This window comes from Melanaphis sacchari, unplaced genomic scaffold (assembly GCF_002803265.2).
Source record: "Melanaphis sacchari strain LSU unplaced genomic scaffold, SCAv2.0 Contig151_pilon_pilon, whole genome shotgun sequence".
Taxonomy (NCBI): Eukaryota; Metazoa; Arthropoda; class Insecta; order Hemiptera; family Aphididae; genus Melanaphis; species Melanaphis sacchari.
The window spans coordinates 69,563-94,492 of NW_020270665.1; the positions used below are offsets into that span (position 1 = coordinate 69,563).

Sequence of the window (24,930 nt, forward strand, 5' to 3'; positions counted from 1 at the left end):
AATATGAAAAAAAATCAGAATTCCCTTTGAAATTTGATTACTATTTAACATTGACATTTCAAAAATATTAAGACAAACTTGTCTGGATTGAAATTCGCTATAGTAATTATTCAGATTCACCATTTCATTATAAGTGAAAATAAAATTATAGTCAGATTTCCTAAGCAAATATAATTTCGATGATTTAAAATTTAACATATTCATATATTTTTATACTGTTTACTTTTACATGCTGTATTAGCTCTGGCTATATATATGTATAACATATGTAGGTACCTACCCAAACAATACCTAAATACAGTCAAACCATGTATGTTAATGATGTAATTCAAACATTTTGATAGTTTGGGTTTTTTTTTTAGTAGATACACTTGGCTTATTTAAAAAATAATATTAATAAATAATAATAAGTGTAGATTCGTTTATGATTTCATAATTAGTAGTTTATTTATAAAGTCTCTTTTATATTTTTACAATAAAAAACATTGAATGAAAATTATTTAACAATTGTCTATCTTAATGTTTGAGAAAAAAGATGATAACCAACAAATGTGTATAGCACATTTATACTAAACACATACATTTTCAAATGTAATAAGATTTTTTGTTTAAAATCAACAAATTATATTCTAAAAAACGAAAGATGAAAAAAATATTATAACATAGTTATAACAAAGTATATTATTTTTACTTAATGCTCTTATGGTGTTGGACATATGGTTTTATAACCGCATTTTAGATAAAAAATAAACGACTGGACACTATTGTATTTTATTCATTAACTATCGCCACCATTACTTGACCCTTTTATATATAATATATAAATAAATAAAAACTCATAGGGTTTTTATTTTATTTCTCACAATACATTACTTTTTAAATAATAATAGAAATAAAAATTTCGAATTTTTACAAGCGGTTAAAAATCTTGCAGAGGACAGGAAAATGGTGCAAGGCGATCGGTCAAAAGATTAACAATAAAACCCTTGTACACATACGATTATTATTTGTCCCTATCACGTTATTGTTTTATATGTTTTTAAATTGATTATGTTCAGAGAATAAAAACATTATATTTCTGGTTAAAATTTAATAAATAAACTTAACCATACCAACGTCCTACCATGTTGTCATAAACAAAAATTAAAAAAAATACCAATTCATCAAACATAAATAAATACAAAAAACCAAGTTATTCGAATAAATATAGTAATTATAATATGTTGTGTCATAACTCATAAATAACAAATGATTAAAACGAATTGGTCAGGTAGTTGTTATTGCTGTTGATTATAATTAAATTCGTATTACAGTAGATATCTTATAATCTAAACATAATAATATTACCACCAAAGATAAAATCACGAAGTTTATTAACAAAGTTGATGCAAAAATATTCCAGTAAAAATCAGTGGTAGAAATTTCATGATTATATTAAATAAAAACCATGCAAATATTTTAATTTATAACTCATAGATATCTCATAGTTTCGTGACTAAGTATTATTAACTTTAGATTTAAACTTTTTATTTTACCTGTTTATCATTAGTACATAAATAAACTGATATGGATGTATTGAAAGCGTGTCAACAGATAGCAATCATTGATTGTAACAAAATAATAAAATGATAGTGAAAAAACGATCCGATGTTGCTTTGTACTCACAAGTCTTAACTATTTAATGGTTATTTAGAAATTAACCATTTTACAACAAAAAAAGTTAGTTAAAAAAAAAAAAATAAAAATATGAAATTAGGCGATAAAAACATTTCATGTGCATAAAGGAAATTATAAAATATAAAGTGAGTTTTTATACACTAAATTACGTACAATTAAATTATAAACTTTATATTTTTTATTTTTTTTTTGTCAATCAACAATATTATTTGCATAATATTACTCAGAAGGATTGAAAACAGATTTTCAACAGTCACCGTTAAATGATGATTAGCACAATTCATTTTTTTAGTATGTTGAATATTCAATATTTAATAGTAGTTTTAACATTTGCCAGTTATTAAAGTAAAATGAAATATGAATTAACCAATCTAGATAAACGATTAAATATATAATAACATAATATTATATTATTTAATATTTTCGCGTTCACCAATAAAAATTAAGAATTTACATATTTGTTAAAGAATTATATCTTACATTATTTTTTAACTTTTATATTGAATAAACTTCTTTAATATCTAAAAAAAAAAAAAATACTTAAATACAGCACAATAAAATCTAATCTATTAAAACGATTCATTTATTTAATAAATAAAAAAAAAAAAATATACCAAACTAGTCAGACAAATATTTCCTATATTTTAAAATATTTAACTAAATATAACTAATGACTTTGTGGGTAAAGTGAATAAAGAACAATAAAAAAAAAAACAATTAAGGTTACGCACTTGATATTTTTTTTACCAAATTTAAAAAAAATATTAAAATTTAAAAGTAGAATAAGTTCTAACTCTCAAATACAATCACACAAAATAAGACTAAACAATTTTAATTTCTTTTGAAAGTATTATTAATTATAAGTGAATAAAAATGCATGTGAAACAATAAAATTTTATGTAAGTATATTCAAATAGATTAAAGTAAAAATAATATGAAAACGTGTAAGTATTAAAATATACAACAATGGATATATTGGTTATATATTAGGGGTAGCGAGCGAAAAGAAACTCGCGAGCCGCCCAATATATTAATAAATATGGACGAGTTGAAAAAAGACCATGCTAATATAATATTATATATGATTATCCTAAATAAGATAAGATATCAAAAGAAATAAAATGTATAGAATGCAAAACAATATAATAACGTATAATAATGTCAGATTAAATTTTATCTTAATTTTGTCTTCATAATAATACCATAAATATCATAAATACACATGGACACGTCAGGAATTTTATTGGTCATTGATCAGATAATCATTTAATAGAATTGTTAAGCACGCTCTAACAACGTATAATCCTAACTTCAAAAAACTTACAAAAAAAAAAAAAAAAAATACATACTTAAATATTATATCAAAAACACTATAATTATTTTGTAAATTTTTTCTATAAACAGTAATTTAATAAAATATTATATTTCTTCAAATACATAAATTAATTAATTAATATCAATATAATTTTTTTTTGTAAAAATGTTATGGAACTTATGATAAGATTTGAGCTGCGTGAATCTATGACACGAGCCGCAGTTTGGCCACACCTATGATACACGAATAATTACTTTGTAATAACTAATAACTAATAATTATGTAACAAGACACGACACAATTGACTACTGACCGATACTACAACATATTTAAACACAATTAACTGTAAGGCATATTGCCAATACAGTCAATATACACCATATAAGAACGACAGTTCGCTATACACATTAGACATCAATACACTACTGACTACCGAACTTCGTAAGACTACGACGATATAACCACCAACCATTGTAAATTTTTAAATTACATATTTTTTAAGTATTATTTGTTAAAAGTATTTAGATAGAAATATAATAATCATAACTGTTATTTAGTCTGGTTATTTAAATACATTTTAGATCTTTTATCTCTATCAAAGTATGAACCCCTGGAAACGGTAATTATATCCAGTATCCACAGGGTCCCACGGCTCTCCCTAGGTATCTTATATTTAATTGGTCGTTCTCCCAACCACGTTAAAATTTCGTGATTATTATTAATTACGAATTATGCAATAATTTTATTATATGATGAAAACATTTTTGGTTTTGGTAATATGAATAATGCTGATAATAATTACCAAAAAAAACTTCTAATTACTGTATTTACAGAAATAACCTGTACTCTACAGTTCCAAATTAAATTAAGGAAAATTTATATATCAACACTTATATATGTATAACTACAAACTCTATAACTTAAGATTCTAAAATATAATAATTAATAGTCAACACTCAACACTACATTACTGACACAAAGTTACAGTAAATTATATGCGTATTATTATTTGTATGAAAATAATATACAACCCATCAGCTTCATTATAGATTGTAATAAACGTTCATAAATTTGTATAAAAATAATAACGATTTCGTTAGATACTGTTGGGATAATCGAATTTTTTATGATTTTATTTACGAAGAATAAAAAGTATTATTTTCTCAGTATGTTTCACACTATATTTTTGATCTTTTGAATATTTTTAAATAGACTGCAAGGTAAATAAAGTATATAAATAATGTTAGTAAAAGCTTTTATATTTCCTTGCACATTAATTAAATAACATTTTTTAGGTATTTTACAAAGATATACGAAAATCGTATTTTATTACTTGAAAGCAACCATAATAGTTTTGGAAATATTATTTAATAATTATGATTTAAAGTCTAAAAATATTTATTAATTTTTTTAACATTATTAATTTTCATAATATTAATTAATAACTAAAAACTATAACTAAACCGTCCTAATTTATCATTTATAATTGAAATGTATAATGATATATTTAATTTGCATACCATCCACAAAGTTAGTCACATAAATACTAATAACTTAATATTGCATGTCTTGTATTAATAGTACATTTTCTTATTTAAACCTCACAAATATCTTATTTTATAATGAATATGAGAAGTAATACGTCATTGAGAGAAAATGATTAATATAACGAGTAACCAAGCACTGTGCTAATATTGTTTGACTGAACGTGGATACACAGACCTAGTGCTATTAAATCAACTGAATGTCATTAAAGCGACCAGCAAAATGATGAACAGTTATTTTGATGGCGCAGTACCTACCGATAAAAGTTTATTATCATTGCCTCGGTTAGAAGAAAAAAACTTGTTGATGTAGCCAACAATAATTTAATGATAAACAAAACAATAATAACTAAAACGATAAAAAAGAAAAAAAGAAATATTAACTTTGAAGCTGTAGTAGCTGCCGAGAGATCGCCATATAAATGATACTAAGTGGAATACTATAGTGGAAAATATTATAACCATCGGCGGGTCAGGAAGGTTAGATTATTATAGCACGGCAGGGACTAGCGAAAAAGGAAAAAATATAAAAATTATATACGAATTTTAATATAGAAGAATAGGTTATATAGGTATACGTGCACTGACCCAAGTTTAAGGTAAATTATTAAATAAATATTATTTTATTATACTATTAAAAAAAATTGTGTTTTAACTATAGTATTTTTATTCTTATTGTACATTCTCTCTCACTGATGTATAATAAGAATAAAAATACTCAATTGTCAACGACGTTTTAATTAAAATTTAATTAAAACAAACACTCCGGGTATATTGTTGATTTTTATAGACAATATAGTTCACATAATAGTATAACGGTCTAAATTTCTGCAGTCTGTAAATTAATATTCGTCTATTGCGTGTATTAATCTAACAACTATAGTATAAAGGTTTTTCGAGAAAAAAAATAGCTGCCAATACATCACTATAGTCAACGAAGTGCAGTTCTAAGTACAACGTTTCATTCTACAGCTATTGTGTTTATAGTGTCTAAAGTGACCAAATTATAGCTATCTATTCATTAACGTCAGACTATTTGATATAAATTAAACATTATTTTTTTATTTTTTTTATTAGCTAATTAAAAACAATAAAAATTACCGCCAACCAACAGAAAAAAAAAAAATCACGACATAAGTTTTAAGTTATAGTACATTTTAACTGTTTATAAAATTATGTTTTTAGCTGACTAAATAATTTTGGTTTCCATTAACTATGCAGTATGATATACATTTTTTTTATTATTATTCTTTGGTATATTAAAACCGATCATTTAGAACATCTGCCTATTCTATATCTCTAACTCTATCCATTTTTATCTATTTGATGCTATGCTAAAATTGAACATGGAATTTATTCTTATTAGATCTCCGCCATGTCAAACTACTCACATCTTTGCTGGAATCTCCTAAGGGTATTTTTCCACTCGAGTTTCTCATAACTTTTTTAAGAAACATAATTTGCATGCCACTTGTTGTGATTTGTCCATTATTTTATTATTTAGAAATGGACGGATGTTCGATAGTTTTTTAAGTGGTATTTGTACCTATTTCATCGCCTGAGTCCACATTATAAATTGATCCATTTATATTTTATCTTTTAAAACTTAAAAACTTCATATAATTTTTTTGCTGATTCATGTATTATAATAATTATGAATCGATCATGTTTGTTCTTTATTTAATCATAATAGTTTCACTCACATTGAATAAAACTTGGAATGGACAATAATATAATTAAAATTAAATTTTTTGAAAAAAAAAATATATCTAAATACTTCTTATTGAAAGTATTTAAAAAAATATTCAATAATTAAAAAAGAATTCGAATACTTTTGCTCTTCCACATCACAACATTGTTGATAACTTTGGTGACCATTGAATTGGCTCTCAATATTAGGTTAGGTACCTAATCGAGAACTGAATTGGCTCCCAATATAATTTTCATTTTAAGTGCTTATCAAAATATAAAAGTTTAAAAAGTACGCGACTTCAATAATTTAAAAAGTTCAACAATACATTTAAATAATTTAAATTACAATTAGTCCATCAAAATTGTTAACAAAAATAAAAATAAAAATATTTACTGACCTGCACCGTTTTATTATTATTTAGTAGGCTTTAATTTGTGTGTTAACATTTTTATATATTCAAATCTAAATACTATTTCATTTAAATTTGACTGTTACTGTTATTTCGACTAATACAAGTAACACTATTGCTTTTTTTTGTCCACATTAGAGGTGAGAATAAAGCATTTTTGTCAATATAATTTTCAACCAAGTGGTCCATAAATTTTCTAACTTTTTCATTATTTGGTTGTATCTCGGCTAGTTTGAATGAAAAGAATAAAAAACTATTGCAGACTGATTGCGGATCTAAAAATGGTAGGTCAAATATTCATCAATTTCTGTTTTTTGTTCATACTCTGTTGAAGGCCCAATTTTTGAATTATTCTATTGTTCTATACCATGATTGCTTTAGATAAAACCTATAATCACTAATTTCACTCAACAGCTAAACTTCATGTATTGCATTGTGTATAGCAACTTAAAAATCAACATAATTTTTTTTTATTTCTAATTAATTATTAAAAGTTAAACAATAATTATTGATTATTTGAAAAATTTTTGTGTAAGATTCTTGATTTTTATTATTGAGTAAAATAAAAACTATAGATGTAAAGTGATTATTTTTTATACGTGGACTGTGAAAAACTGGTAAAAAATGTTTTGTACAAATACGAGAATGTACCATCAAATCAACTTACTTAACAATTTAAAATTTTCTTCTGTGCTAAATTATAAGACCCTTTTCCGCATCATTCGTTTGTAAAAGTTGTTTACCATCATATATTATTACATCCATGATTTATAAAAATCGAGCACTTCTTGTCTGTTTTTGGATAATTTTGGAAGTACTAAAATTCGAGCTTGGAGCATATTGTGTTTGATGTACTCGTACTCAACATCTTGCATTGTAATTTAATTTGTTGAATTTTTCCTTGAGTATGAATACAAAAATTTAGAAGGGTGCTCACATATACTTTTGACAGCTTTTCTTTTCAGTTCGTTACTAATAATTTGATGTTCAAGTTTGTTTTCTTCATCTAGACCGTGATTATGGTTAAGATTGGACGATTCTCATACAACATTTTCTTTATTTCAAATTCTCAAATAAGCTTTGCATCCTCGTTTAGTACATTTGAATTGTTTAAATGCATTTTGAAGAAGCTTAATGTAGCTAAATTTAAACTTATTTACTATTAAAATTAACTCTCCCTTTTCACTTCTCATTATTTTCTACCAAATTCGTTTTATATTTTATGTAAGTACGAATTACGACAAATTACAACGAACTACAAACTACGAGTACTGTGATTACTGCGTTTAATGATATCAGTAAAATACTATACTATACCTGTATAGGTTGTATAAGTACGTCAGTGGTTGTGACCGTTTAATGCGTTATCAGATTAACGATTAGATAATTTCAAGACCAACAGGCACTGTGTCGCTAAAAATATTACAGTCACGTACTTTTTCAACTTTTATATTTTTAATGTATAGTTGAATTTGTTTTCGAACAATTTTGATAGCCAATGAATTTATAAAATAAATGTTTAGGGAACCAACTTAATGCATAAATCTTGGGAACCAATTAAATATATAAAAATTATGAATACTTGTGTTAGGGAGCCAATTCAATAGCTCCTCTAAATTTATGAGCAACGTATCTTAGCTTTTTTTACGTGGTTTATTTGGATACTAATGACTGTTTGTAGTAATTTTTTCTTTGAAAACAGGTACTGCTAAATAATAATACCGTGGGACGTTGCATAATTTATATAACTAGTTACACGATATGGAAGATTATTTTACCAATTTTTTTTTTTTTTTTAATGATCCATCCTAGAAAGATCCATAAAGTTACTGAGTTTAGCTCAATGGGTAGTACAAGTATTAATTATTCTTATTACTTTTACGAGTTTTGGGCTAGTAAAAGTTATATAACTCGATAAGCCGGTTATCCCATCTGGCAAAGTCAATAACATACATATTACAGTTTTTATTAGAAAGTAAGTGATTATTATTATATATTTAATTTATTTGTAATTCCATAACTAATTTGAAATAAACATTCAAAATTAAAATTAATTAATAATGTTCTTACTTTTAAAATTTAATAAATAGGTACTATTGTCTATTTTATTCGAGTTTCAATAAAAAATAAAATATAATAATGATTTTTTATTTTATTCTATTTTTGTCAATTTTATAAATTAAATCCACTCACAGCACATTATTTGTTAATTAAATAAGAACTTCTAGACTAATAATATTTATATCATACGATACGTCGACAAAATAGCTGTGTAATTGATTAATACTATATTTTAATTTACCAATACACGTAAAAGATTGAATTTTAATAATAAAATAAGTAATAAATAATCAAAATAAATTTCAAACCAATATTATATTAATTTTCATAAAGTTTGAAAATTAAATACAATTGAATTTTCGAAAAATTTGATATTTCGCTGTCCTATAATTTTAACACATATAATATAACATATGAATAAGTATATTATCTGTAAAAAATCGTAAATTTTTTTTTGAGGGGATGCTTTACTCTCCATTGTACACTGCTAAACATTATCTTTAATTTATTACTGAATTTTTGATTAATAAATGGTAATATTAGATATTCAATTTCATTGGGGAAAATAATAATACCTCAAATTATTGACATTCAAGAAGATAACAATTAAATCAATGTTTTTTTTTTTGTGTAATCATAACATAATTAAGTATTTATTTTTCATCTTAATAGTTAATCTTTAAAAAACTAAAAATAACAAAACATAAAACGTATTGTTTTCTGTAGAACAAATAAAATGGAATGAATTAATGTTAATGATTAAGTATGATGAAGTGTTTATAGTTGTGCTTTGTTATCTTATTTTGTATACTGGCTTTTGTTTAATTGTTATTTTTTTTTATCTCAATAAATTTTTTTCTGATGTTAAGGCTCACAAAGTCATCAAAAACAATAAAGGCTATTTACAGAGATGTATTCATCGGGTTATAAGGATGGACAACTGTCTACGGAATCGACATTGAAAGATTAACATGATAAATTGAAAAGCACCAGTGTTTTACTCATGCACTCGTTGGTATATAATGTAATAATAAGGGATCAGATTAAATACCATTTAAAATTTTAAAATAACTTTTAAAAAACGTGTTTGTAACCTAAAAGCTTCATAAAAGCACTTAGAGTAATTTCATTTTTTATTTTTTATTATATTGTTTATGTTACGAATTTATATTTAATTAATATACTATAAAAGAAAATAGGTTGACTTACGTTGAATTAATTAAATTTATATTTATATTTAAAAAACCCGCAATTGTGTGACTATTTAGTCATCAAGATAATTCTGTGTTATCATAAAACCAGATTACGACGTGTTTTTGTACAAACATAAAAAAGACATATTTTTTTACTTGGCAATCTAAGGTATTTTTTATTTATTTGGCATATTCATAGAAATAGGTCATTATGACTTATATCATAAACGAATTCCCTTAAACAAAATTCATTGTTAGAATAGTTTATATTTGAAATATATTTGAAAGTTTGCAACTTGAAAAGCATCATGTAAGAAAATCCAAAAAATAAGATGTAAGTGTATTGATATCTGCTCGTAGGCCGACTTAAAACAAATACAAAATTATTGTTTATCTTATAAATGTATACCGTCAACAAATAATTAGGCAAGTTGTTTATTTTATAAACGTCCTTTACAGACATTAAGGGGAGGAATTTGTTGTGTTGTCCTAGACAGTGGTTCAGTATCAAGGCTTTTTCCCATTGTGATTATATTTATACAGAGGTGTATATTATAGTATAGGCATTGCTCGACGTCCGTGCCAACTGCTATGTCAGGTTACTACAGGTGGATTGTATTATCATTCAAATGTCACCCCAGGAAAAGAAAACTATCACTATCGCATGCAAGCCATTATGATAACAGTAATAACAATATCTCTTAAGTGTGTATAGGTATAAACGTGCATTTTACATTTGTATTTTATTTTGTGTGCATGGAAGACAGTTGAGCGGAGATGTAATAAGGGAATATGTGAAAACCTGAGGGGTTGTCGGAGTGAAGTTATGGGTAAAAGAAGCCGGGGTAATAAATAAAGTGGAAAAGACTCGTGTGGGTATATGGTGAGAGAAAATATTAAATGTGCAAACTTGGTGTACGCCTGTCGGTGTCGGAGGCCGCGTAAAATACGTGTAGACAAATATACACGAGTGTAGTACCACTGTATTAAATGTATAGATTTGTTGTTATATTAGTTTAGGGTAGAACCGGAATGGAATAGGGAAGGTAGAAGAGGTAGACAAAGTATTAGACGGTTTTTGCGAACGAGTGGTGCCAGTGGTGGCGGTGTAGTAATGGCGGTGATGGCGGGTTGATCCCCAACTCCCATGAGTTGCGGTAAGTATATATCATTCTTTCAAATGTATCTTACCTATCTCATAGACGTCTATTTTTTTCGTTTTTTTCAACCTCTTTGTTGTAAAAATTGTATGGTAAAAATATATATCTAAACACAACGATGCACTAGGTTTTTTCTCGTTAGTAGATCAGCAAAATAAAAATACATAATCTTTTTGATTCACTAAGAATACTTATTCTATAAACAACAGCTCTTATTGTGATCACATACAATTACTAAATAGATTATTTTTTACTTTGAATTTATATCATGATTCAAGTAGGAATTTATCAATTGTATAACTGAGTTATTCCTATTTATTTTTGACAATACCTAAATATTACAAAGTTTTAAATCAATAAAAATGTTTTAATACATTTAAAATTATACTATAATTTATAGATTTATAATTATTTTAATTACGGTATACTAATGGTATATTTTAGACATGCTATTGTACTAAATTTAATACAATTTTTAATGACTTTATTTTGAATATAATGTATTTAGTTATAATTTTATACTTGAGAAAACCAAAAACCTATCCTAATTAAACAATTTTTATAACGGAATTTTTATAGTCATTCAGTAATTTTTAAGCTTTATACTTTACATTGTTATTTATTACATAAATATATTGTATTTAATAAAATAAAAACTTTTAATTAGGTATAGATATAACATTTTAAATCTATTGTTATTATAATAAAATTTATAAATTTATAAAATATTTTTTTTTTTTATTATTTTTATTTTTACAAGAAATATACGATCTATACAATTAAGCACAATAAGTATATGTGAGATTAGGGTAACAAAAACAATATGGGGTTACGTGAATAAGAAGCCACCCATCAGTAGCACTTAGCTTGTTTAGTTATATAATATAAATTATAAATATATAAATTTATTTATTTATAATATTATTATTTTTTACCTATTATTATTATTATTTTTTTTTTTTTAGTATAATACTAGAAACTGTAATTTAACTATCAACTAGATTTATAATTTAAACATAATATACATAAATACTGCAATAATTTTAGCTCCACTCAGAAGTCGTTTTTTGAATGTGATGATTTTCTATTGCTATCAAATTATTATAATAATAGTAATAATAATAATATTATAACATTGTTTTCTTACAAGGCGATCAAAGCGAGACTAGTGTGCCGACATATTCCGTCTCTATCTCATGTCTTTTTTTTAATTTTCCGTCTATCATACACTTTCTGAAGGTTGAAATTAAATGTAGAATTAAATATATGGTAGTTGTAGTTACTAATACGTCTTGAATGCGTTAGTAATTACTTAGTACCTATTGAGGAATGAGGATGTAATTATTTAAATTCTAACGAACAAAATGAACTATATATAAAAGATTGAATTAGAATAGAACCACAATACCATATAGTTTTTAGAAGTTTTTAATTAAATAGATTTAATAAAAAATATTCATACTCGCGTTTAACCAATAATGATATGTTACTAAGAGCTTAATTACTTTTGATAAACAATTTAAAATCAAAAAAAAAAAAATATATATATATATTTAAAGACAATAGAAATGATGAATTTTCTAAAAGTTGCATTGTATTGCATTATAATAATATTATGTGTGGCATGCATATTTGTTAAATTGTGCGTATTATAAACTATTACATTAATATTTAGATTTTCGTAGTAATTTTTTTTTATATTCAAAAGATGAATTCGAATGAATTAAAGTGTATTATGATTATTTTGAATTAATTTTAATTTTAATAAAATACTCTATTTTAATAGAGTAATAATTTTTTGTTTTGTATTATTATTGAAATTTATATTTGTAGTTGAAAAAAAACTCACTTGCCGACATGAGCTATTGGGTATTAAATTATTATGTTATAATTGGAGTTCATTATTAATCATTAGAGTTAAAATTGTATAACTACAGGAGTGAGAAAAAAAAATACATAATTATACAAGGAATTTTATATATTATACAGCTGTTTCACTTTGTACATGAATAATTAATTTACGTAATTTAATTACGTACTATATTGAAACCGGATGGTTGTCGAAAGCTTCAGGAAGCTTTTTGTTTTACAATGTTGTGTTTATTTTAGTTCGTTAGCACATTTTGTTTTAAGGTAAGTTATAAGTACTTTATAGAGGTGCCTACTATTTTTTTCTGAGTATAGTTATCATAATGTCATTCTAACTATTTTTAATAAATCTAACATTTTAACCATAACAGTTCATTTTTGTAAGCAATTTATGTTTTATATTCACGAATTAATTACAGCGTTGTTATTTCTAATAATATAGTCAGTAAATGAGTATGTAATATATTTAAAAATATGGTGTTTTGCTTAAAAGTTTCACGTAGCCCAACTCCACGGATTTTAATAATTGAAGTTTATTATTTGTGCTTAATAGGGATTATTTCCATTGTTCATTTTAATACAATATGTATTGTTTCTATTAATTATTTTATTATTACTTTCTAATGTATTACAATAATGCATCACTATATTACTGCACCGAGCTTAGAAAATTATTGTATGTAGCTAAACGAATTTACAGCACTACAACTAGATCCAACATTTTAAATTTCTTATTTTAAATTGATATCTATTTATTGCTTTCAAGTTTTAAGGATTTAGATATTAAAATAAGATTACGACAGCAGGCAGGCTACTTGTATATTATTCGTTTAGTATGTTGATAGATGTCTTAATATTATGTGTTTATAACTTATAGGAACTTACTACTTTCATAAATTATTTTAAGAGCACTTGAATCTTAAGAGTTTTAAGAATGTTTTATAAACAATAAAGGTAAATATCTAAAGTATTTAAAGAAATTTAAAGTAATCAGGGCTCTATAAAAAATATTTTACAAATACAATTGTTTCATATTTTCTTCAAATTTACTATAGTTATTATATAGTCTATAATAGAGCTTTGAGATGATCACAATATTGAAACGACTAACCAACGATATAAATACCCGATCTATATAATCCGTTTTTGTTTTATGCTATTCATTTTAAATGTACGTATATGAAGTTAAAAATGTTGGAAACTATAAGTGATTTTTTTTTTCATAAAAAAATAAGCGAGCAATTAATCTATTAGTATTTAGTACCTATAGGTACATTAAAATTTCAAATTAATTGTAATGGCAACCAAACGAAACTTAAACGATCACCAATCTACACTCCGTGAACTGTATTATAGGTAGGTAGGTATGTATATTACACTCGTTGTGTCGTCTGCACGTTACGCAGTGTAGTACTGGTTCGTTTGTTTCATTATTAATTCGATTGTGGAGAAAAAAAAATTAAGTCAACGCTGTCAGTGTCTATTGTGTCTCGGTGTGCCAAACAAAACCAGCGTTAACGTTTAAAACAATAAAATAGTTTACGTAGTAACATTAATTACTATTAAAAGGCTTCATCGCCCCTGGCGAGTGGTGGTGAACGGTGATTGCCGCCGGCGGCAGTGTTGGCGTGACGAGTTTTGCGTGCGTGCGTGCCTCTATTTTGTACTCTCGCTGTCACCCGGTTACTATAATAATAATAATATAATATAATATAATATAATACAGCTCTGTCGGCGCGCACGGAAAAAAAAAATGGTAAAAAATAGGAGAGAACCACCGTCACGACGGACAAGGCGTGCGTACATAGTATCTCTGCGTACCCAGCTGACGGGTAGGGGAGGGGGACATTATTATTATTATTATATTAACTAGGTATAGCTGCTAATTCTGTTTTTTGGTATTATCATTATTATACCAGTGTATATTATATTATATATACCTACGACGTACCCAGTGAATAGTTGTACCCGTGTCGTGTTTTCACGCACTCATTAAATTCTTGAACAACACTTTATAATAGTAGGTAATACGGTGGCGGCGGGTGCCGCCAGAACTAGTGAAGGCGATATTATTATTATTATTATTATTATTACGATAATAACCCCGAAACGCGATTAAAATAATCGTATAGTTTGTATGTATATATTATACATTTATATAATAAAACTATAGCAGCAGCAGCACCTAATACCTGTGTAATAGTTCTTTCACTCGTGTCGGACCTGCCACCGCCGTCTATATAAATAATATGTAACTATACTATTACCCTCGGCGCGGTTCGTCTGTTGCTTTTACATTTTTGCGGAACTGGTGACTTCGCCACGTCTAACCGCAACGGGGAATTTTATTCAAACACCGAAAGGGTTGTAATTCTATAAACATACACCCACCACTAGTTGCGGTTAATTGTTGTCATCATAATCAAGCCGAATCGTAAATATAATATAATATAATATAATAATACATTTATCTTATTATTATTATTAAATTCTCATGCCAAATACTATACCAAATAAGTAATAACCGCAAACAGATAAAGTTCGCAAAGCACATCGTGCAGAAGAGACTTCGAGTGTGTAATAATATAGCTAGTAGTAGATAAAATATCATATAATTTCATATAAAGCGATTGATGGAAGCCACCGAGGTGGCAGAGGTGAGCAAACTTATTTAAGTTTGTGGGCCTTTATTTTTATTTAATATAGCGTAGGTTAACCTAACCTAACCGTTCTAAAAGCTTTTTTCTCGTTTGTATGTTTATCCATAGAAATAGATTTGTTGAGTATTTCTATTTACTTGTACCATTGATTATAGAATATAATTATAGTATAATATTATTTTATTATTATTATTAATTATATTATTTATATTATTATTATAATATTATAGTATATTCTATAATCAATGCTTGTACGTACAAAATACATCAAATACACCATAAACACTACCATCATGTGCAGATACATAATCATAACAAATTTCATTAAAATTACTTAATTTAATTATTTGTTTGAAACCCACAACAAAGCAATAGTCGTTATAATAGTATAATAAATAAATATTTCTTAAGAGTTTAGATAGATGATGTGAATAGAACAATCTTTTTTTACCTACACATTTTTGATTCTTGTTCCAACCATAACACTATTTTGTTTAGATTGTCATCATTTTTTTATTTAAGTACAATCAAATTTATGGTAACATTAAACATTTAATTACCAGATAATATTTTGAAATTTAAACCTTTACCAGTCAGTTTATGGTAGGTCGAATTTTTTTTTTTTTTTTTGACAAAGATCTAAAGAGGTCTGTTTATATTATAGTCAATAATTTAATGTAATATTAATAGCGACGAAACTTTTATAGCTATATTAAAGACATGATGAACCAATAAAAATTCCAAAACTTATTGGATTGTCTTGTATTTCAATTTCACATATTACTTATAGATTATACCTATAAATTTTCGATTTTTTGATTTTTATGTTCTTCTATTATCAGAATTAATTAATAACATTAAAAAAATATAATTATCTTTCTGATAAAAAATTAAAAAAATTGTTAGATAAAAGTAGTGTTGACTCAAAAGTTATAGATTTTTCTCAGTGCTTATCGTAAGGAGATGGAGTGCAGAAAGAGCATATATTATAGCGTATTTCCTACTACTTATCTTTTTTTTTTTTATTTAAATGTATACAGTAGCGTATTTTGGACTTGTTTTTAAAGGGGGTGTTCTGACTCCTACTTTATCTCCATAAATATTAACATAATTTCATCAGGAATATACCTGATTATAATACATCTTAATAGTTAATACCTTATAAAAGCGGTAATTTTTTTGTAAAAAAAATCTTAGGATTGCTACATAATTTTTAATTACAATAAAATTATAACAAGAATAAAGTATAAACAATTTGACTAAATAAAATAAAACTAATTTAACACTTAAGTTTACTTAAGTATTTCCCAATTCCAGTTTAATTTATTTTGTATACTCGTATATTGTTACAGATACTGTAATAATTGTATTCGAAGAAAGATAATAAGGCAATAGCTAATAATACAGCTGGCTTAACATTACGAAACAATAATACAACTCTAAGAATTACATAGCTCACCGTTCACAGAAAGTACAGATAATAGCTAATGACTATAATTATCTGGTATAAGATGAAATAAACATTATTCAATTTTCAAAGCAGTTTTATAATATCTCGTCATTCGTCAACAATATTTTTCAATACTCCAGTAATAAATACAAATATAAAAAAAATTGGGGAGGTTAACTCCCAGGACACCCCCCTCTCCCTAAATATGTCACTGCGTGTATAGGGTGGTATACGTTATTTCTGATTTTTTACAAAATTACAAAATTAATATTTTTGTTTTGTATATAAAAAAAAAATGTTATACTAATCTTGACCCTATTAATAATTTACAATAGCAAATCAGTTAGTGATTTATAAATCTTAATAATCAATAAATTAACAATTTTAACAAAGTGCTGATAAGTGATAAAAAAAATAGCCCATTAAAAATAAATATTTCCTGCAAATGCTACCTTCGCACACTTATAGATTAATGTAAATTTTATATGTAATTAAATGTTGTTGGCTTGTAGTTAAACGGTTGAGAGAGTAATAACTATACTATTCGGAATGTGGGAGTGCGCCCCATTTAAAGTAATCATTGTAATAATACTTAGCTTTTTTCTGTTAATTTGAAGAAAAAAACGTTAGTTTTAAATCAAACACATATCTATAGCGTTGTTCATATTAATTAGGATGATTATTTTTGTTTAATCACGCTGTATTCAATAATTTTAAATAAAAATTACAGATAAATATTTCTTGATTGAATAATTTAATTGACACAGGCGTTAACTATGTAAACCATACTACAGCAATAAAAAGGAATAGTAACAAAATGTTTAACTGTTATTTAAAAAATTTGAAAATCATTATGTGGAAGTTTATTTTCAACGAAATTTTATTAATACTTTCCTCCATATTAACTTGAAACTTTTAGTGTTAAATATAATATTATTTGTAAAAAATTAATTAATAATTAAATTTAATATTTGTTTAACTAACTTAAGACAATTTTTCTTATATTAACATACATCCCTGTAGTATAGTGTTCTTGATATATCCCGTATCTATGGCATATGGATATTCACCTAAGTCAAAAACACAGGTTCTATAAAACTATTAATTATACTACGTTTTCCAGATAAACCGTTAAAAAAAATAGTAAAATACTAGTATATTTACCTATTTTGAATCTTTTTCGATTTATGGCTTTTTTTTTAATAAATATATTATAATGTTTTATTAAAAAGTTTGTTTGAAAATTAATACAATAAGCAAATTATTTTATTCTTCTTAGGATAGCTAGTTTAAATTACCTATAGTTGTATATACTTTTGAGAAGAAAATTTAAAAAAAAATGCTTTAATTCTTAATATATTTAATGCGTTCCAATTTAATGCATGCGATATAGTAATTCATAGGTATATTTATATTATCTGTATCAATTAATAATTTGTATATATATTTATATAGATTATTATAATGTATGAATATTTGTTTAACTAATTATTATAACATGAATTGAATGACCTTTTGTAAACAATTTAAAGTTAATTTATTTTAATATAGTTTTTTTGATTTTATAAGAAAAGACTTTTATATGTATAATATATAACCGCACGTTTATTTTTTTTCTTGAATACTATTAGATAAGTTTATAAAGTTTAAAATATTAATATTAGATTGAGTTTTCAAGTTTTAAAATTATTTTAGTTGGAATAATATGGTAAAACTATATGATATATATACAGTAGATAATACATTCATAATAATGATGTATATTTTATACTATATATAGTATGTGATACAATAATGTGGCATTTTCGCAAAATAAAGAAATATTTTCAATTTTTAAAACTAAGTTACAGTACAATCTATAACCAATTCAATCAAGCGATTTGAAAACGTGCTGCGACAAAGTTTTTTTTTTTTTATTATCATGTACTCAATTTAGTAAGAAAAAATATATTCATTCTAACTATAATAGGTTAAAATCTACTGTGATTCTAATTACACAAAATATGTTATCATAATTAAGACACATAATATATGCACAAATATAAAAGTTTCTTGTTTTAAGTATAAGACGGAGTTTTTGTAAGAGTTGAAGAATTAAATATATTTTTGAAATAAAATAATTTATTTGTGTAATAAATTATAACGGTAATAAAAAAAGTACATTTTTTTTTTTTTAATGTTGTTTATTTATTATATTTAAATAATGTTGTTAAGTCTGAACAATGTCATTAGTAATTACATTTGGTTGGTCTTATAAAACAATTATTTTTGAATAATTGAACTTTTAAATTTCAGTTATATTAAAGAAACTAGATTAAAGTAAACTGACTTTGAGACATAGGTACCTATGATTTCAAACACTACCTATCCAAATAATTATATTTTATAATAATGACTTTTTGTAGTGCATATATTAATTTATTAGTATGAAAAGAACTAAATTACCATACATGATTTAAAAAATGGTGATATAACAGCACATCTATCTTCCCTATACAAAAAAAAAAAAAAAAAAATGAATCTATGTAGTATATAGAATCGTTCCTATAGAAATTAACTGAAATTATAAATGTACTAAATAAAATTTAAATTAATTTTAAACTAGGTATACACAAATCTCAATATAACCGCATAAACATTATATACAAAAGTAGGTAAGTAGACGATATGATTTTAGTGTTTTTATTAATTTATTCTAAATTGTTATTCAAAAAAAAAAAAAAAATGTATAAGTAGGTACATGGCATTAAAAATATTTATTTTTTTTTGAATTGTCTCGTAAGTTTTTGCAAAATGCATAGCTGAGGTGTTTTCTTAAGAATTCAAATTAGCCAACGGCCATTTTAATTATAAAACCTATTACTCGCAAAAACGAATAGTCTACAGTGGCGCTCTTTGTAATCTATCTGCAATACTGTGACTATTTTTATTTTTTATTCACCAACCCAGCTTTTTAAATCCAACTTTTTTTTGTTTTGTTTTTTGTAAGTTAACCTCTTCCTGCTTAGTACCACCCCAAGTAGTCGAATGGGAAACAGTGGCGGTAGTACATGTAAACTCTATTCGGCGATTATCATCATACCACCGTAGTAACAAAGGCAGTAGTGGCATTACGCCACCAACTGTGATACTCCTTGGTGTGCACGCCGACAGTAATTATATTGCGTGGCCGTAGCGACCACGGGGAAAATTTAACGGCTGTGTGAACACCCCGCAGCGGCACGCGATCTCACGCTAAACAACTCTTTCTCGTAGGTACCGCCGGTGGTTATTTTAATCGAAACCATAAATACACACAATATATTCACACAGAATTATATTATGTGTAGTGTACGCGTTTATAACATTATTTAGTGATTATACGAGGCTCAGAAGATGATTTTAAAGTAGAACGAGCAATTCTAAAAGTCGGTAAACAAAATATTATACAAAGATTCATTCTACATTATAATATTAACTATCAATAACAGTTGATTGTAAATAATTAAAATTTTTTCCACATGCGAATTATAAATTATGTGATATTTCAGAGAAAACGTAACGTAAAATAGACAGTCTATATTAAATACAGCTAATAGTAAGTACCTACTCTAAATTTCTAAATATTTAATCATAAAATAAAATTAATACGAAACATTACGATACGGTTTCGCATTAAGTAGAAAAGTAAATATTCATATTGGTTATTAATTATACATCATTTGATTGAAATACATTTATATAGGTAAATATACATTATGGGAAAACTGCAAAAAATTTAACAATGAAAAAAAAAAATAGCAAATACGTTAATGCAGGCGAGAGGAATGTATTTTATACCTAATTAAATTATGGAAAGTACAAAAAAAAAAAAAAATAAATAATTATTGAGTGAATTCATAATAGAAAAAAAAGAAGGTAGGTTATAGAATACTAAATTAAGAGAAATTGAAAGATAAAACAATTTGATTAATTATGTTTTTACATACACAAAGAAGACATCGATAAGAAGGCATTTTTCTAGTAATTTTATAATGCTTAATAAAAGCATTAATTTTCATTAGTTTATTAAATAATTGTGTAAATTTTAACTGCATATTGATATTTTTATTTACCTTAAAATTAATGTTATCTAAGAACAAAATACAACATTTCAATTTAGAACAACCTTATTTTTATTTTTACAAGTTCACTGTGCGCTGTATTATATATTTTTATTTGTATTCTAACAGATAGCTGAAATGAAGAACGTACTCGTGTATAGTTAAAAGTTATTAATTATTATGGTAGTATGGTCATATGGCTTAAGGGTATTTACTGAAAATTTGATATTAATTGTAATTTTATATTTTTTTGTAAATTTCCCATACTTGACCATTGTATAAATTGTTTAATAGCATCAACTAGTTAATATGATGACATTATTTAAACTAACTATATTTTGATTAGTTTATTTGATTTTAAAACAATAGAAAAAATAATAATAATAGAAACGTTAAATTTAAATGAGATTCTAATTTTAATTGTATATACATTATCCTTAAGTGAAAAAAAAATAGTATTTCAATGATTACGCATAGGCATAGGTATACATTTATACGTGCTCAATTGTGTTTGTGTACCTATTCCATAAAATAATAATTTAAACATAATTTAAAAATCTTAAATATTTACGATATTATACTACTTAAGTGACTGAATATTAAGAATTTATACTTTTGAAATTTTTGATGCTGTTGTTTTTTAAGTTTATTTTTTATTACATTTTTAATCATTTTTTTTTTTTAATAATATTTCCTCATGTTTTAATATTTTATGAATTATTTTATATTTTATGCGGATGTGTGTGAATATGTGTGTGTTTTTTATTTTATGTCTGATGTTACCTTACTCGAGTAGTAAAATGTTTAGCTTTTCAACTTTGAGGGTGGTTTTTTAGTAGGAAATTAGATCAGGTTATTACTTTGAGGGGTAAAATAATGCACAGTATCCAGGAAAAAACCAAACAAAAATTAATGAAAACTGGGAATATTTACACAATGCCAGATTTTGTTATTTTTTGTAGTAATTTAAACATAAATAACCGTAAGTACTTGTTATTTCCACCAAAAGTTTATATAAGCAATTTATAGTCATGATTTAGTTTTTTTTTTTGGGGGCTATTTATAGACACATAAAATGTTCAACTTGTTTTTAAATTATTTTTCAATTTATGATATAATATTCATTATTCGTGAATAATTTTATTTTTAAAAACTTGAAAATTGTGTAGGTATAATGTTTCTCATAAGTTTTTTTTTAGAGCAATTAAAAAATACTGTATTATATACAGTACCTATACGTATAGGTATATAATTTTTTTTCTAACCATTTGAATTTCAAATTATGCAAATTATTTCAAAGTTCAAAATTTTATTTTTATCAGTTTTTAAATTTTTATTTTTACTCAATTAAAGAAAATATATTAAAAGCATATTTTAGTTAATTTATTTTATTAGTGTGGTAAGTATATTTTAAACTATATTTTTTTAATTTTAGATGTATTTTTCAAGGTTTATAGTACTTAAAATATGCAGTGTCTTACATATTTTTAAACATTATATTATATTTATAATACTAACAGACTATAGAGTATAGATAATTTCAATTATTTTAAAAAGTTAAAAAATAATTAATTACTGAAGTATGATTGTTTACTTCTCAATATATTCTTTTAAAATCGTTGAATAAGTATTGATATAAAAATAATATTTTAAACTATAAATTATTAAATTAATTTGGTATATATAAGAAAAAAAAATTGGACATCATCATTTAAAATGTATGTTTTTTATTGTACAGCAAGTAGCGACACATGGCTTTTAATGAAGTTAGCAACATATCAACATATTAATAACCTGACCTATAATAAGTTGTGGGATTAAAGTCGATCATTACACGAGAAGTTTCGTGGTTTGTGGGGTTTAGTTACTTTAATAAACAATTTATTTATAACCTAATATTGTGAAAAAAGTGTTGAAGTCTTATATGTACTTATAGTATAAAAATATAATGATATATATCTAAAACGTTTTATTTTGTCATGTACAGTATAATTATTTTTTCAAGTAATTTACAGTAAATTTCTTGGCTGAAACACATCGACAAAATTAAAAAATACCTAAATCAATATAATAAATACCAAATATTTAAATATTTGTTGATCTTTTAACATTCAAATATTGTACAATTGTTTGATGTAATTTATTTAACAATATATTATTATATATTCTCATGTTATAAAAAAAATATAATCTTTACTTATTGAATATACAAAAGAATGGACATATTTCCACTAATATTAAATTAAGCAGTGATTTACGTTGTATTATAAAATGAAGCAAGGGCGACAAATTAATGATTTATTATCAAGATATTCTAATGCAATTAATATTAATTGATTAACTTAATTATGTGCAAAAATAAATATTAGTTTAAAATGTAGTCTCAATTATGATAACTTAACTTCAAAAAGAACAATTTAAGTTCTATATAGCGAGTAAAATTAATTATAATGTCAATGTTTTATCTTCATAATTCTATAGTTCTATCGATGACTAAATCGTCAAAAGTTCCAATTGAATATAATTCTAGAGCATATTTAACTTATTTTGCGTTTTCAATAATATCTTTAAGATATGATCGTCTCTATGAATTGTTATTTGAACAATTCCACCCCCTCCTGCTATTATGGACAATTACAATAAATCAATATAAATAATAAATAACGAGTTTTAAAGATGCTAGGATGTAGTTTACAGTTTCATACACCATTAACTAAAAATTGTGTGAACAATTAATATTTTAAAAATAAAGACGTATTTAAGATATTCTACGGAGAAGCAAACACCGTCAGTTGCCATTCGATATAGGTGTTAAAACAGTCCTTCAGTTTTTTATACACGCAAGAATTTAAATAGTAATAGAAGAGATCAATTAAAAATAGATCAATTGTTACCCAATTAAATACATAATATTTTATAATAACCATTATATATAGTACGATCCAACACTAATTTAAGATTTAAATATGATTATAATGGATCAAATACATAAATGTGCAGTTTAGTCAGTAAACAATACATACACATTTTAGTATAATGTCTTTATTCAGTTTACTATATAAATAAATTAGGACTTACAATTAGATATTTTTACTGTAGGGATAAAGAATATAAAATAATATTTGATACAACATTTTGCATACTAGTTTTTTTGTATTGAAGAAAAATATGTTGTTATCTCCGTGTTTTGTATTGGCAAATAAAAAATATATAATAAAAAAAAAATAAATATATAATGTATTATACAATATAATATTATGTTTTCTATAAGTTTTTTATTTTTATTTCAATAAACTTATAATACGGGTAATTATAATAGTTTTAAATTAAAATAAATGTCTATTAAATATAGATACCACCAATTAAATAATAATTAATTTAATAAAACATAAGAATTGCATGAAATACAATTAGTTTTTTGTTAAAAAATGTAATGAATAGAATATAAAGTTATCCTAGTAACAATAAAATAGTTAATTATTTTAATGTGAATTATAGGTTTTCTAATTTGATTTAATATCATAGTTTTGTGTCTCAATAAATGATACTATCCAAAATAATTCCTTATTAAATTTATAAAATGATTGTTTGAAAACTTTTCTAAACTGAAATCTGAACTTAGTAGTACAATCAAAATCTGAGTAATATACATTAAACATATTAAGAGTTCAGACATCCTTATATTTAACTTCTTATAAGATTGATTTATTATTTTTACCTAATGTATTTATTTGTGTTACTGAACACCTGGTCTCTGTATATCACTTTTTTGTACATTAAGTTTCAACAATAAATAATAATTCAAACAAAAAATAAA

At 24.5% G+C, this 24,930-nt stretch overlaps 1 protein-coding gene across 1 annotated transcript in view; it reads right to left on the reverse strand.

Moving 5' to 3' along the window:
• LOC112591991 overlaps positions 1 to 24,930 on the reverse strand; it is a 93,135-nt gene that overhangs the window by 67,556 nt on the left and 649 nt on the right. The gene's annotated exons all lie outside the window — the stretch shown is intronic.